The sequence below is a fragment of the Euleptes europaea genome, chromosome 1 (genome assembly GCF_029931775.1).
Source record: "Euleptes europaea isolate rEulEur1 chromosome 1, rEulEur1.hap1, whole genome shotgun sequence".
NCBI classification, from domain to species: domain Eukaryota; kingdom Metazoa; phylum Chordata; class Lepidosauria; order Squamata; family Sphaerodactylidae; genus Euleptes; species Euleptes europaea.
The window spans coordinates 36,084,685-36,098,797 of record NC_079312.1 but is presented as its reverse complement, the minus strand read 5'-3'; positions in this window follow the sequence as shown (position 1 = coordinate 36,098,797).

The following is a 14,113-nucleotide window of genomic DNA, read 5'->3' as shown; positions in this document are numbered from 1 at the left end:
GTCTGCTCTGGATCTCCCTCCAGCTGGTGCGATCCTGTGTGTGTGTGTGTTGGGGGGGGGCATCCTGAGAGCGACAAATCCAAGCCCAAACCCCCATCACCCTTCTGAAGAGGGGCAGCCAGTCTGCTTTGGGTCTCCCTCCTGCTGGTGCGATGCTGTTAGAGTGGCAACTCCCCCAGCCAATCACCGTTCTTGGGGGAGGAGAAAGGAGACGTCCCGGGGAGTGAAGCAAACATTTTTTCATGGGCATCCGAGCAACAAAACGCTCTTCTACTGGAAAGTACGGCTCAGAAGTGGTTTGGATTGCCTCTCTTTTAACCCGGCTTATTTTGCTCAGTGGGGGAAAACATGGATCTGCAGTGAATAACCAAAATTTGCCTCCGACGCAAATCAGCATCGAAACAGCAGCAAATCTCCATAGCACTCAGTAGCAAGGCATGTGGAGTATGTTAGCTTTCAGTTCTGTTACTGCACATGGTTGGAAATGCATGTGTATCCTAGACATGCTCCACTTTGTAGGCTGGTACAAGTGCACAGTGGGGTAACCAGTATGAGAAAGGAAACCTCCTTCCGCCAGCTACCCCTGGCCTAAAGGAGTTTTACATCCATCTAGGGCTGTGTATATTGGTGAACCCAAGGCAAACATAAGCCTGAAAGTAGCCGCTTCAGTTTTTTTCCCAGCTTTAATTTCAGCCGAATACTAAAAACCGGGAAACTGAACAAATCCAGATAGGCGATTCCTGAATAGCTGAATAGATATTTGGCTTTTTCAGGTTTCGGATATTTGCCTTTGCTCAGATGCACATCTCTATGCCTTCTCCCATTTTTCTCTTTGACTGGTTTTGTTAGGACCCCATAGTTAGGGCCCTTTTGAGGAAGGGGTTGTGTAATCAGATGTTGTTTAGAATGTTCTTGGTTGTGCTTGAAAATGGCATCTTTCACTCAATTTCTATTTGCTTTTTCCAAGAAGAGGTGTTGGAAGCAATCTTTGTTACTTCATGGAGCAAACGATTCCAAAGGCTGAATATTCCAGCAAAATAGTTTTAGTTAGGAATGCTCATGTGGGCTTGGTTCTTGCCTAGCCTTGAGTGCTAGAGTACCACATCCTTTGCATTACAAATACGGATTTATAGCTAAGAGGTCTGATCAGGGCCAGATCTACATTTTTTTTGGAAGGGGGGATAAAGTACAAAATGACACCATATCTTCAGGGCAATTAAGCCTCCCCATCTCCTGCCACCTTCCCATCTCTGCCTGTCACTCAGGGCACCTGCTCCCCACCCCTCTAGATTTGGCCCTGGTCCTGATCTGAGGGCTAGGTGCAGCACATTGTTTGGTGTTTCTGTAGAGTTGCTATTGTTCTTAGCTGGTGTACTGAGATTATGCGGACTTGCATGCAGGTTATGTCTCTGATGGCTCTTGTTCTTGCTCTTGGGCTGACAAAGGCCCAAAATGTCTTTCCCATTGAAGACGGTTACAGATCAACACAAAAAAGAATTAACATAAGTGAAGATGAATGCAATTCTTGAAATTAAACAAAATGACAATGAACACCCCCATTGCACATAATTACATGATTGTGTTCATTTGTAGATAATTAACAAGTGCATCAAAGAGCAGGAGCTTTGAAGATTTTGGTTCAAAAGTGTGCACAGCTGTGAAGATGGAAATTTACAGTTCACTGCTCTGCACAGCCATTAACAAACTGGGTACCCTTAGGTAACCCTTAGTCTCTGTTTTTAAAGGTAAAGGTCCCCTGTGCAAGCACCGGGTCATTCCTGACCCACGGGGTGACATCACATCCCGACGTTTCCTAGGCAGACTTTGTTTACGGGGTGGTTTGCCAGTGCCTTCCCCAGTCATCTCCCCTTTGCTGGGGGTACAACCATACCCTCCTGTTTTAAAGGATTGAAAGGATCACTAGTACAATGAACACAGAACATTTAAGAACATACATTTATTTAATACATTTTTAATCCCACCCTTCCTCCAAGGTCATCCAGCAAGCTTCATGGCAGAGTGGGGGATTTGAACACAGGTCTTCCAAGCTCCTAATCGGCCACCCTAATCCTATAACCACACTGGTGTAGGCTTGATGTAGATAATTTATGAGGACAACTACACAACTAATGGCTGTTCTTTCCTCTCTTTTAAACAAGTGCAATAGGGTTGCCAACTGCCCAATAGAAAAAAAAATGTCCTCTACCTTTAATAGATGCATAAAAGGATCATAGAACCATAGAATCATAGAGTTGGAAGGGACCACCAGGGTCATCTAGTCCAACCCCCTGCACAATGCTGTTGGTGAAAAGCTTCAGCTGCCCATTCCCACACATAACGTCTCTATTAAAGGAACAGGGCATTTTTCTCCAGGCCCACTGGTGGCACCAGCCTGGTGAGGTCTTACTGTGAACCAGTGGAAGTTCAAAGAATGTGAAACCGAAGGGCTGCTGTGGGGCCTGATCCTCTCCTGAGTCTCTTTGTTTCTTACATAAGTAATTGGACCTCTGCAAGAATTCCCCCAGCAGAACTCAGTGTTCCCAGGTCTCTGCATTTTATTGGCTGAGTGCTTCCTCATGTTACAAGACAAAGCAGGATTCATGCAGGTGACTGGTCACATTGATCAGCAGTCCAGAGAGCAATCCCTTCCTCACAAGGCATCACAGCACACTGCAAATGATTAGGATTGCCAACCTCCCGGGGGTGGCTGGAGATCTCCCGCTATTACAACTGATCTCCAGCCAATAGAGATCAGTTCCCCTGGACAAAATGGCAGCTTTGGCCATTGGACTCTATGGCATCAAAGCCCCTCCCCTATCCCAACCCCGTCCTCTTTAGGCTCCCCCCAAAACCTCCAGGTATTTCTTAACCTGGACCTGGCAACCCTGCAAATGATGCTGACCCTCCGATACCTCTCAGTGTTGTTTGCCTCACTAGCATTTCTCTCCAAGGGTTCCATCCAGCAAATCTTAACCGTACCTTTTTTTTAAAGTGATATTAAACTGGCCTTTGGGACGAAAGAAAGTAAAAAAAAAAAAGTCAGCCTGTTAAGACATCGTGTTCCTGTGGCTTTCCTGTGACTCACTTGCGTAAGATATTGTCTGAAATTTCAGTGTTGCCAACGAGCGCCTGAATCCAAACAAAAGGAATCTCTTCGTATTTCAGTTGCTGGGCTGAAGTTTGCTTAGGGTCAGGGTTTGTCAGTCCCTGGCTCTCCCTGCTGCATGCTGGTGATTGGCGAAAAGAAAAACAACGCCACATGTTTAAGTGGTAACCGAATGCCGCTGCTTACTTAGCGAGTGTAGGTGACAAGTTTCCACAGATCACTTGGAAAGAAACCCTGTCATTCAGAACGGTCCTTATTAATATTGTGGAAATGTTTGGGTTGCCTGTACAGAGCGGAGAGTCAATCAAAGTGGAAGGCATCGCTAGATCCATACCAATGAGCCAGTAGGGAACATTTCGTTTAAAAACAAGAAAATGTTTCACATTTTGATTATTTCTGTTTGGCTGGATGCCGCACAGGGTGAGTGTCCTTATCTTCTGCTTCTGATGATTTAAAACTCGAATACGTTTCCAAATTAATTTCATTTCACTGTGTCACATTGCTGTCATTTGTTTGAGAAAGGGCAGTATCTAATGTCTAGTTGGGAAACTATGTGAAATCACACAGGAGGGGGGGAGGATGGAATAATTTAGAAACCCCCCTCCTACAGACTAACAGCATGAGACACCTGAGCCTTGAGGTTAGATGGAAAGTTTTCTGCCTTCTCCCCATTTCTGAACTGCTGCTTACTAGGACTATAGCACAATTGCCCTCAATCACTGATTGCTGGGACTTGAGCTGGACCCCCAAATCAGAGCGGTGCTGTGTGCTTTGTTGTTTGGGAAACTAAGATGAGAGAAATTGGGACCATCTTTGTGTAGTGGTTAAGAGCGATGGTTTGGAGTGGTGAAGTCTGATCTGGAGAACCAGGTTTGATTCCCTACTCCTCCACATGAGCGGCGGAGGCTAATCTGGTGAGCCGGGTTGGTTTTCCCACTCCTACACGTGAAGCCAGCTGGGTGACCTTGGGCTAGTCACAGCTCTCTTAGAGCTCTCTCAGCCTTGCCTACCTCACAGGGTGTCTGTTGTGGGGAGAGGAAGGGAAGGTGATTGTAAGCTGGTTTGATTCTTCCTTAAGTGGTAGAGAAAGTTGGCATATAAAAACCAACTATTCTTCTTCTTATACCTTGTGTCATTCAACTTTTTCATCCTCTTCCCAGGATACTTTAAGCTTTTAGGGTTCTGCCCCCTTTCAGCTGAAAGAGAAAATGATCAAAGGAAATTAATATGGTCCAAATTGATGGCCCCTGATGGGCTGCCACTTTTGCTATCTGAGACCAGCCATGGGGATCATATTCTCTCTTGAGGTCCCTTCATTGGCTGCCTATTTGTTTCCAGGTCCAATTCAAGGTGCCCATTGTTTATCTTTAAAGCCCCTCATGGCATGTGGTCCATGCACTTGAGATCTCTCATGGCCTATTCCCATGTGGCAGCTTTGTTCTTCATTGTTGACTGCTCCACCATCTAGGATTTGCTCTGTGACTACCCACGCTCATGCTTTTGGGGTTGCTGGAAGAGGACAGGAAGGCTCCTATCATCCTTGAGTTTGGGTGAGAAAGGGAGTTATTTGATGTTGCTCTGAGGACACTTTGCGCTTGGCTGCCCTTTCCAGTCTCAATCTTCTTCTGATTTCTTGGTTGCAGTCTCCCTTTTGGTTGATGATTGAGCCAAGGAATAGAAAATCATTAACTCAGTTTTCCATGAATGCTTGCAATAGACCTGCACAATCGCCCATTGCAAGGATTCATGGGAAACAGAATTTTCCCACAATTCTTTAGTGAGGGGAAGTGGCCATTTCAGACTATGAAACGTAATACTTTTAGAATTCTCTTTGGTGGGGGTTTGAGGTAGAGTCACCAAATTTGCAGTGTAGCTTCATGAGACTCTCCTTGCATGAACCCCAAAAGTTTGGTAAATTTGGGACAGGGGGTCCAATTTTATGGGGTCTCGAAGGGGTTTCCTCCCTCCTTCATAGAGAAGCATTTGAAACCCCTTTGGGACCCCATGAAATTGGATCCCCTGACCCAATCTTCACCAAACCTCAGGGTTCATGCAAGGAGAGTCCCTTGAAGCAACTTTGAAAATTTAGGAACTCTACCTCCAAAAATGCCTCCCCAGAGCCCATTTTAAAAAAATCCTATAGGGGAAAGCCTGGGGAAAGCCAAAGCCAAAAAAAGCCGAATACCTATTTGGCTGATTCGGCTATCCGGCTTTGAGTTTATTCCCAGTTTTAATATTTAATTAAACCTGAAAGAAGCTGAAAAGGTCTTTTTCGGGTTTATTTTTGATTTGGGTTTATCGATATGCACAACCCTAGTCGTCACCTTTCCAGACCTGGACTCATTGAGCTGTAAGCAGGTGATGCAAGGATCATGTGAGGGAAAGCGTCCAACCAGAGTTATGTCTTCACTGGTATCAAGGACAGCAGCAAGGTGATCAGACCAAAAAGAGCCAGGGACAGGAAACTAAAGCAGGGCACCAGAAGGACTATCATAATGAGGAGAAGTCAAGGGGCAGAGCTATGGAAGAATTCTCTCTAGCTCCGCAATGCCATCCTAGCAGAGTTCACCCTTCTAAACCCATTAAAGTCAATGGACTTAGAAGGGTGTGATCCTGCCTAGGGTGGCGCTGTGAGTGTTCTCATCTCTCCCTCCTGTTGCGCCTCTCATTGTGCCTGCGAACAGAAGCAGGAGCTGTGGAATCAGTGCTCTCTGCACTAGAATCATAGAGTTGGAAGGGGCAATACAAGCCATCTAGTCCAACTCCTTCCTCAATGCAAGATCAGCCTACAGCATCCCTGAAAAATGTTAGTCCAGTTAATTCTTCTAGTAGCAGTTTCTTCTAAATGGGACAAAAAATGGCAGCTCTAGAGGGGCTTGTGAGTGACCCAGCATTTGGGGATCCATGACCCCCCCAAGGGGTCTGACCAATGAGTTGGAGGCCTTTGACCCAGAGAACTCAACATAGGCTTTTGGAGTAACTCAGCCCATCGCTGATGTAAGTACACAAATTACAGGGCCAATTGTAGCCAAGCAACAATAGAGTTAATCGCATTGCTGCAACCACTCCATTGAATATAGAACTGGCTCTTTCAATATCCATTGTGCTTGGTGTAATTTAACACACAACTTTGTCAGTTCACTTTTATTTGGTGGCAAAAACCACAGGCACCGACTAGCTGAGATCACGAATACAGCTGCACACCTGTTTTTGAAACTTCTGAGTAGTTCTGCACTGTACAAAAAGGTTTTCCAACTTGCTTGGATAAGTGATTGGGCATTGTGGTCTATACTGCTGTGCTTAGCTTACTGTAACTAAGATCCTATGATGTAATTTTTGTACCATTTAATGTGTGATACGAATAGTTATGTTTCAGTTCTTTCTGGTGGTTCCAGACTTCTACAACCCCAATGCATTGTTTATTGAATGTCCCATTTTGATGATTGTACTGACTGAGTCTGATCTGGAGAACCGGGTTTGAATCTCCACTCTTCCACATGAGCAGTGGAGCCTAATCTAGTGAACTGGATTTGTTTCCCCACTCCTACACACAAAGCCAGCTGGGTGACCTTGGGCAAGTCACACTCTCTCAGCCTCACCTACTTCACAGGGTGTCTGTTGTGGGAAGGGGAAGGGAAGGTGATTGTAAACCGGTTTGAGGCTCCCTTAAGTGGTAGAGAAAGTTGGCATATAAAAACCAACTCTCCTCCTCCTCCTCCTCCTCCTCCTCCTCCTCTATAATCCGCCTTGAGTCCCTGTGAGAAAGGCTCCCTGAAGAGGAGGAGGAGCAGACTTTCATGGAGAAGAGCCTGCTTCAGCTTATCTCTGAGTAAACAAGCATAGAACTGGGCTACACATTGATTCAACTGCTAAATTCTATTGAACTTTTTCTCTTACAGCTCTAGCATCGCTCAACTTAACAATCAAGGGGCCTCATCCAGTGGCAGAAAATGCCCCCAAGTATACAGTAGTAACCAACATCACCGTGAGCATCCCCGACGATCATTCTTTGGTTGGAGATCCAGAAATAGTGAATGCTGACCCAATAATACATCCATTTATTATAACTCCAAAGGATGCAAATCAATGGCAGGTGGGTATCTGTCAGATCCATCCCCTTGTTAGGTCTGAATAAAACCTTACACTGTCAGTTGGAAACTGATCTTCTGTACTTGTGTGGTAATGGTAGGGGACTGGACCATCCTCCTCACTGGGCTTTGGTGGCTTCCTTAAGATACAGAATGCAGGTGCCAGTATATAACAAGATTGAACAGGAGCCAAGTTTATCATGGATGGTTCAGCTTTGTACCATGGATGTGGGCTTTAGGGATGAGCAAACTTTTCCCTTTCTTTTTAACATTTCATTGATATTGTTGTTGACAGGTTTCGGTTTTCCACTTTTTGCTGTTGATTTTGTCAATTTGTTTGAACTACATTATCAAAGCACAAATATTACAAAATTTTATGGGAATTCAGGCACATGGCATTCAGTCATATATAGCATACCTTTTATTGGAAAAAGTTGGTGCAAGGAAACAAAAAAGCACACAAATAAAGAATGATAGGTTTGCATAAGCAGGGTTGCCAACCTCCAGGTGGTGCAAAAAGGAACTAGCACGACTCAATCAAGAAATTAAACAATTCATTAAAGTGCTATAATAGAAACCGCCACAAGTGTACAATACTTACAAAATAAACACTATAAACATTATAAACACTATAAACAAGAAATAGGAACAAAGTCCAAAGTCCAAAAGTCTTATCCTATTCAATCCTCTTCTGATCCAAACGTAGATACAAAGTCCATGTAGGTCCAATGATTATATAAAGACAACGGAGGAAACGCTATTCCGGATATCTTAGCGCTTTCACCAAAGCACGGCTTCATCAGCCTCTTAGTGTGAAAGAAAGTATACTCGTTGGGAGAAATATATTCCATATAATTTTAATTTTCTTTCCTTTTTCATAGAACGTATTAGTTTCTTGTAATATACTGTTTTTTGCAATTTTTAATTAGTTTTTATGCTCCCCAAAAAAAGGGCTGCTAAACCTTCCGGTCTCAATCTAACTTGAGACCGGAAGGTTTAGCAGCCCTTTTTTTGGGGAGCATAAAAACTAATTAAAAATTGCAAAAAAACAGTATATTACAAGAAACTAATACGTTCTATGAAAAAGGAAAGAAAATTAAAATTATATGGAATATATTTCTCCCAACGAGTATACTTTCTTTCACACTAAGAGGCTGATGAAGCCGTGCTTTGGTGAAAGCGCTAAGATATCCGGAATAGCGTTTCCTCCGTTGTCTTTATATAATCTTTGGACCTACATGGACTTTGTATCTACGTTTGGATCAGAAGAGGATTGAATAGGATAAGACTTTTGGACTTTGGACTTTGTTCCTATTTCTTGTTTATAGTGTTTATAATGTTTATAGTGTTTATTTTGTAAGTATTGTACACTTGTGGCGGTTTCTATTATAGCACTTTAATGAATTGTTTAATTTCTTGATTGAGTCGTGCTAGTTCCTTTTTGCTCTACTTGTTGTTACTAGTATTGTGAGTATTTTTTGCATAACCTCCAGGTGGTGGCTGGAGATCTCCTGGGTTTACAACTAATCAATAGACTACAAGGGAACTGGAGAAAATGGTCACTTTGGAAGGTGGACTCTATAGCATTATACCCCACTGAAGTCACTCCCCTCCTCAAACCAGACACTCCTCAGGCTGCACCCCCCCCAAATCTCCAGATATTTCCAAACCCGGAGCTGGCAACCTTATGCATAAGGGAGAAGTGAACCTGAAATACAGACTTTGGAATCAAAACAGCAGGATCGAGACATCTGAAATCATCCCTGGTCTATATATGGTCTATTTTTTGTTTCGCATTGAATTTATCCTCAAATAACACATTGGTTTGTTCTCTGTGTGCTGTATCCATAGCTGACAACTTGGCAGTCTTGAAAGAGACTCTTGTTACTTAAGAATGAATTTATGAAGTAACAGTGGAAGAAACAAATTGCAGCCAAGGAGAAAAGACCAAAATACCCTTGTTGGTATTTAGTTTGACATCTTAGAAAGCATCAGAAAGCAAATGTGCCTTCCTGTATTTGCATTATCCTATCATTACCCCTTGTTAAGCTTCTCTTTTGGTGCTTGTTTGCTTTACAATTACTCATTCCACCTAGGAGGGAGGTCTGGGCAAGGAGTCAAATAAAATAATAGTGATTTCTTCAGGAAACAATAGCAAGAAAACAAAATGCACTGGTTGCATAGAGACATCAATGGGGAAAAGACAGGGAGCACTCTAGCTGTGTAATCTGCCAATTGCTACCTGTCTATTTCTCAGAGTGCAATTAACTACAGAAAATGTACTCAAACTGTGTGATAATAAACTGAATTACAGATAGCATCTGGAACCCTGTCTGATTGTATTTATTTCAATGGCAGAACTACCATTGAGCTCAAGTGGGAGAGAACCTTGATGCTTCCCAGGAAGACAGGAAGGACAATCCTTCCTATGCAGAGTCAAATCCTATTTTAAGGCCAACAGGCGTTTGGGCTGGAGCAAGTATTTGCTGACCTCTGTAGAGGAAGTTTACTGTAGCTGGACTAGTAGAAAAGAGCAAGAGTCCAGTAGCACCTTAAAGACTAACAAAATTTCTGGCAGAGTGTGAGCTTTCGTGAGTCACAGCTCACTTCTTCAGATACAGCTAGAATTTGAGTTCATCTATCCTTAAGTAGAGAAGAATGAATTTAGATATCCAATGGCAATAGCATGTTAATGTCAAAAGCAAGTAAATGACATTAGCTGGCATGATTGGATTAGGTGTGATATGCAGAGGGGTAGTAGGCATGGCGAAATCAGCGTTGGTAATGAGACAGCAATCCCAGATCACTATTCAGTCCAGGAGAATGCATAGTCTTGAGCTTCATTATTAGTTGTAATTCAGCAGTCTCTGTTTCTAATCTGCCTTTGAAATCCCTTTGTAAGAGAACTGCTACTCTTAAATCAGCAACTGAATGTGTCATCCCCTCCCAGGTTTCTGAATGTTGGATGTGTAGCTGGAATAGGTTGTGTGACATAGTGATTGTCTCATTCTCATAGTAATTGGCCCATTCTCAGTCTCTGCTTTTGACCCAAGAAATACCATGCACCATTAGGCATAAGAAACTAAAAACAATGTATCCAATTCACTGGATTATCTCTTGCTTGGTACCTTGGCTATAGACAGTGACCAGGACTAGGGATGCTGAGAACGCCAATAGGAATGTGATTAACGGTTGAACTTACTGTGATGAACTATTTTATGTAATTTAATATAATATATAATTTATATAATATATATTTTATATAATTTATATAGAGGTTTATAAAATTATGCATGGTTTGGTCTGGAGAGAGTGGACAGGGAGATGTTTTTCTCCCTCTCCCATAATACTAGAACACGGGGTCATCTGCTAAAGCTGGAGGGTGAGAAATTCAAAATAGATAAAAGGAAGTATTTTTTCACACAACACATAGTTAAATTGTGGAACTCCCTGCCCCAGGATGTGGTGATGGCTGCCAGCTTGGAGGGCTTTAAGAGGGGAGTGGACATGTTCATGGAGGAAAGGGGTATTCATGGCTATTAGTTGGAATGGATGCTGGTCATGCTGCATACCTGTTCTCTCTAGTATCAGAGGAGCATGCCTATTATTTTGGGTGCGGTGGAACATGGGCAGGATGGTGCTGCTGCAGTCGTCTTGTTTGGGGGCTTCCTAGAGGCACCTGGTTGGTCACTGTGTGAACAGACTGCTGGACTTGATGGGCCTTGGTCTGATCCAGCAGGGCCTTTCTTATGCTCTTATGTTCTAAGCTCCTCATTAAATGTGATTGGGGCCCCTGATGGTATTGACTCAATGTAGCTGTTCAAAGTTCAGCTCGAATAGCTGTGTGGCAACTTGGTAACCATTTGTACTACAGGGCAATGGGCAGGTTGTGTCTCAGTAAAAAAGCTATCTCTGTAATTTGTGCGTTGCAACTTGTGGCTGATATTGCACACAAGCAGTTCACAAAATAAATCTTCTCCATCACCAGAGAAGAAGGCATGTATCCCCAGGGTTGTGGTTGGGTCATCAAAGTGACCTACTTAATGAGTACAGAGTCACTCCCAATTCAACTCCTCTTTGTGTTTATCTTGGATGCTTTGTTTAAATGACCTACAGTGGCTACACTACCTGTGAGAACGTGTTGTGGTTACAGTGTTGGACTAGGATCTGGGAAACCCAAGTTCAAATCCCGACTGCCATGGAAGGTTGTTGGGTGACCTTGGGCCAATCACACTCTCTCAGCCTAACCTACCCTGTTATCTGAAGAAGTGAGCTGTGGCTCACGAAAGCTCATACCCTACCAGAAAATATTTTTGTTAGTCTTTAAGGTGCTACTGGACTCTTGCCCTTTTCGACTACTGCAGACAGACTAACACTGCTACCCATTGTGAATAACCTACCCTGTGAGTATAAAATGGAGAAGAGAATGATGTCATAAGCCACTTTGGGTGTCCATTGGGGAGGGAAAAAAGCATAAATACCTAAATAAAATAAACAATTTAGCCTTCCGTCTGAAGGAACACCAGCCCCTGGGACATGGTTATTATGGGCACAATGTTGGCCCACAGTGGGGTGAATCACTATCATGAAAAAATCTGCGGCAGGACAGCTCACAAGTGTTCCCTTCTAAGGCCAGGAGTTATATCCTCTGAGGCTTTACGCCAATAAAGGATGATGTCAATAGACAATACATTATAAGTGCATCACAAATGTATTTTCTACATTTCTTATTGTGTCATTTTTTTTTTTGCCTGCCCAGTTAATGACCACGGCATCACCTGACCTGGATTATGAAACAGTCGCACTCTACAAACTGCCCATCCTGGTGAGAGACGACAAAGGTAGCACGGCTTCTCAAACAATCTTTGTCCTCGTTACTGATGTCAACGAACCACCTGAATTCACTGGAGTGATGGCTCAGCTTGGCCGAGGTAGAAGACTCATTTTCCTTTTTGACGGCAGGAGAAAGCACTCTGCACACACGCAAAGCAATTCTCTTGTTTATTATGTAGACGCCTTTATCTTTCCCCTATTCCAGGGAGCTCAGGGTAGTACACGTTTCTCCCCCTCCTTGATTTTGTTCTCCCACAACAACCCTGTGGTGGAGGTTCAGCCAAGGTCATAAAATGAATTTTATGGCCGAGGGAGGATTTGGACCTGGGTCTCTTCAACCCTACTCCAGAACTCTAACCACTAAAATATGTGTGGAGAAATGGACTTGCAAGCCCCATTCTCTCTGGGAACTTGGAGTGGTCAGCAGCCTTCCCAGATCTCTGCCTAGGAACGTTAACATCTTTCCTTCTTGCCTTACTCCTGGAGGGCCTTTGTCCATCGTCTCTCTGGATAGTAACCACTGCCACCGACAAATCTAGAAGAGTATCTCCTGCTGGAAGGATTTGTTCTTTCAGCACTCTGTATTGTATTTCTAGTTAAAGGCTCTGACTATCCGCTGTGTAGGGTTGCCAGGTCCCTCTTCGCCACCAGCGGGAGGTTTTTGGGGCAGAGCCTGAGGAGGGAGGGGTTTGGGGAGGGGAGGGACTTCAATACCATAGAGTCCAATTGCCAAAGCGGCCATTTTGTCCAGGGGAACTGATCTCTATGGGCTGGAGATCAGCTGTAATAGCAGGAGATCTCCAGCTGGTACCTGGAGGTTGGCAACCCTACTGCTGCATCTCCTGCTTCACTCAAACTAGTTAGCATAGGGACAATCTACCACACTTTTGCAGTTTGGGTATGGCACACTCACCAGCTTTCCTATAGCATTACTTCCCAAAAGTAAACAGCATATCTTGGCTTTCCTCCATTTAGCTAAAATAGGAGGTGCCTCAGACGAAGCAAAGAGTAATTCTGTGACCTTAGGCAGATGATGAGAGGGAGGGCATCTTGGTCATCTTCTGGTCACTAGGGGTGTGGAGGGGGGAGGTAGTTGTGAATTTCCTGCATTGTGCAGGGGGTTGGACTTGATGGCCCTGGTGGCCCTTCCAACTCTATGATTCTATGATTCTATGTTTAGTGACAGGACCCAGCCCCAGTAGCAGCCATTTTGTAATTAGTCCCCCTCCCTCATGGCCACCATTTTGTTGCTATCAGTTCTCAAAATTTCAAAAGTGACTACAGTTTCAACAAAGTTAGGGATCCCTAAAGTAACTTAACCATCCACTAGGGGTTCCAACTGTGGGTTGGGAAATTTCTGGAGAATTTGAGGTGGATCATAGGGAAGGCAGGGTTTGGGGAGGGGAAGAGACCTCAGTGGGGTACAGTGCCCTACAGTCCATCCTCCAAAGCAGCCTTTTTTCTCCAGGGGAAATAATCACTGTTGCCTGGAGTTGTAATTCTGAGAGATCTCCAGGCTCCATATGGATTCTGGCAACCCTACAACCCATGCTTAGGGTTGCCAACCTCCAGGTGATGGCTGAAGATCTCCTGCTATTACAGCTGATCTCCAGGAGATAGAAATCAGTTCCCCTGGAGAAAATGGCCACTTTGGCAATTGGACTCTATGGCATTGAAGTCCCTCCCCTCTCCAAACCTTGCCCTCATCAGACTCCACCCCCAAAATCTCCAGGTATTTCCTAACACGGAGTTGGCAACCCTACCCATGGTAGGTCTTGACATTCTGAGGCTATCAGTAAAGGAAATGACTACCTGGAAACATCGTGCAAACTGCTCTGAATTATTTTTTACTCCAAGTAATTCAGAGCAGTTTGCACGATGTTTCCAGGTAGTCATTTCCTTTACTGATAGCCTCAGAATGTCAAGACCTACCTTCAAACTATTTTCTGGGCATCAGAATAAGCATCCCACATGTGAGGAATTCCTTTGTTCTAAAGTTGATTGGAAGAGTGACTTTTTGTTGAAGCATTTTAATTCTTGTAATATGTTTTTGCATTGGGTGCTTTTAATAATCAGAGTAAAGAGG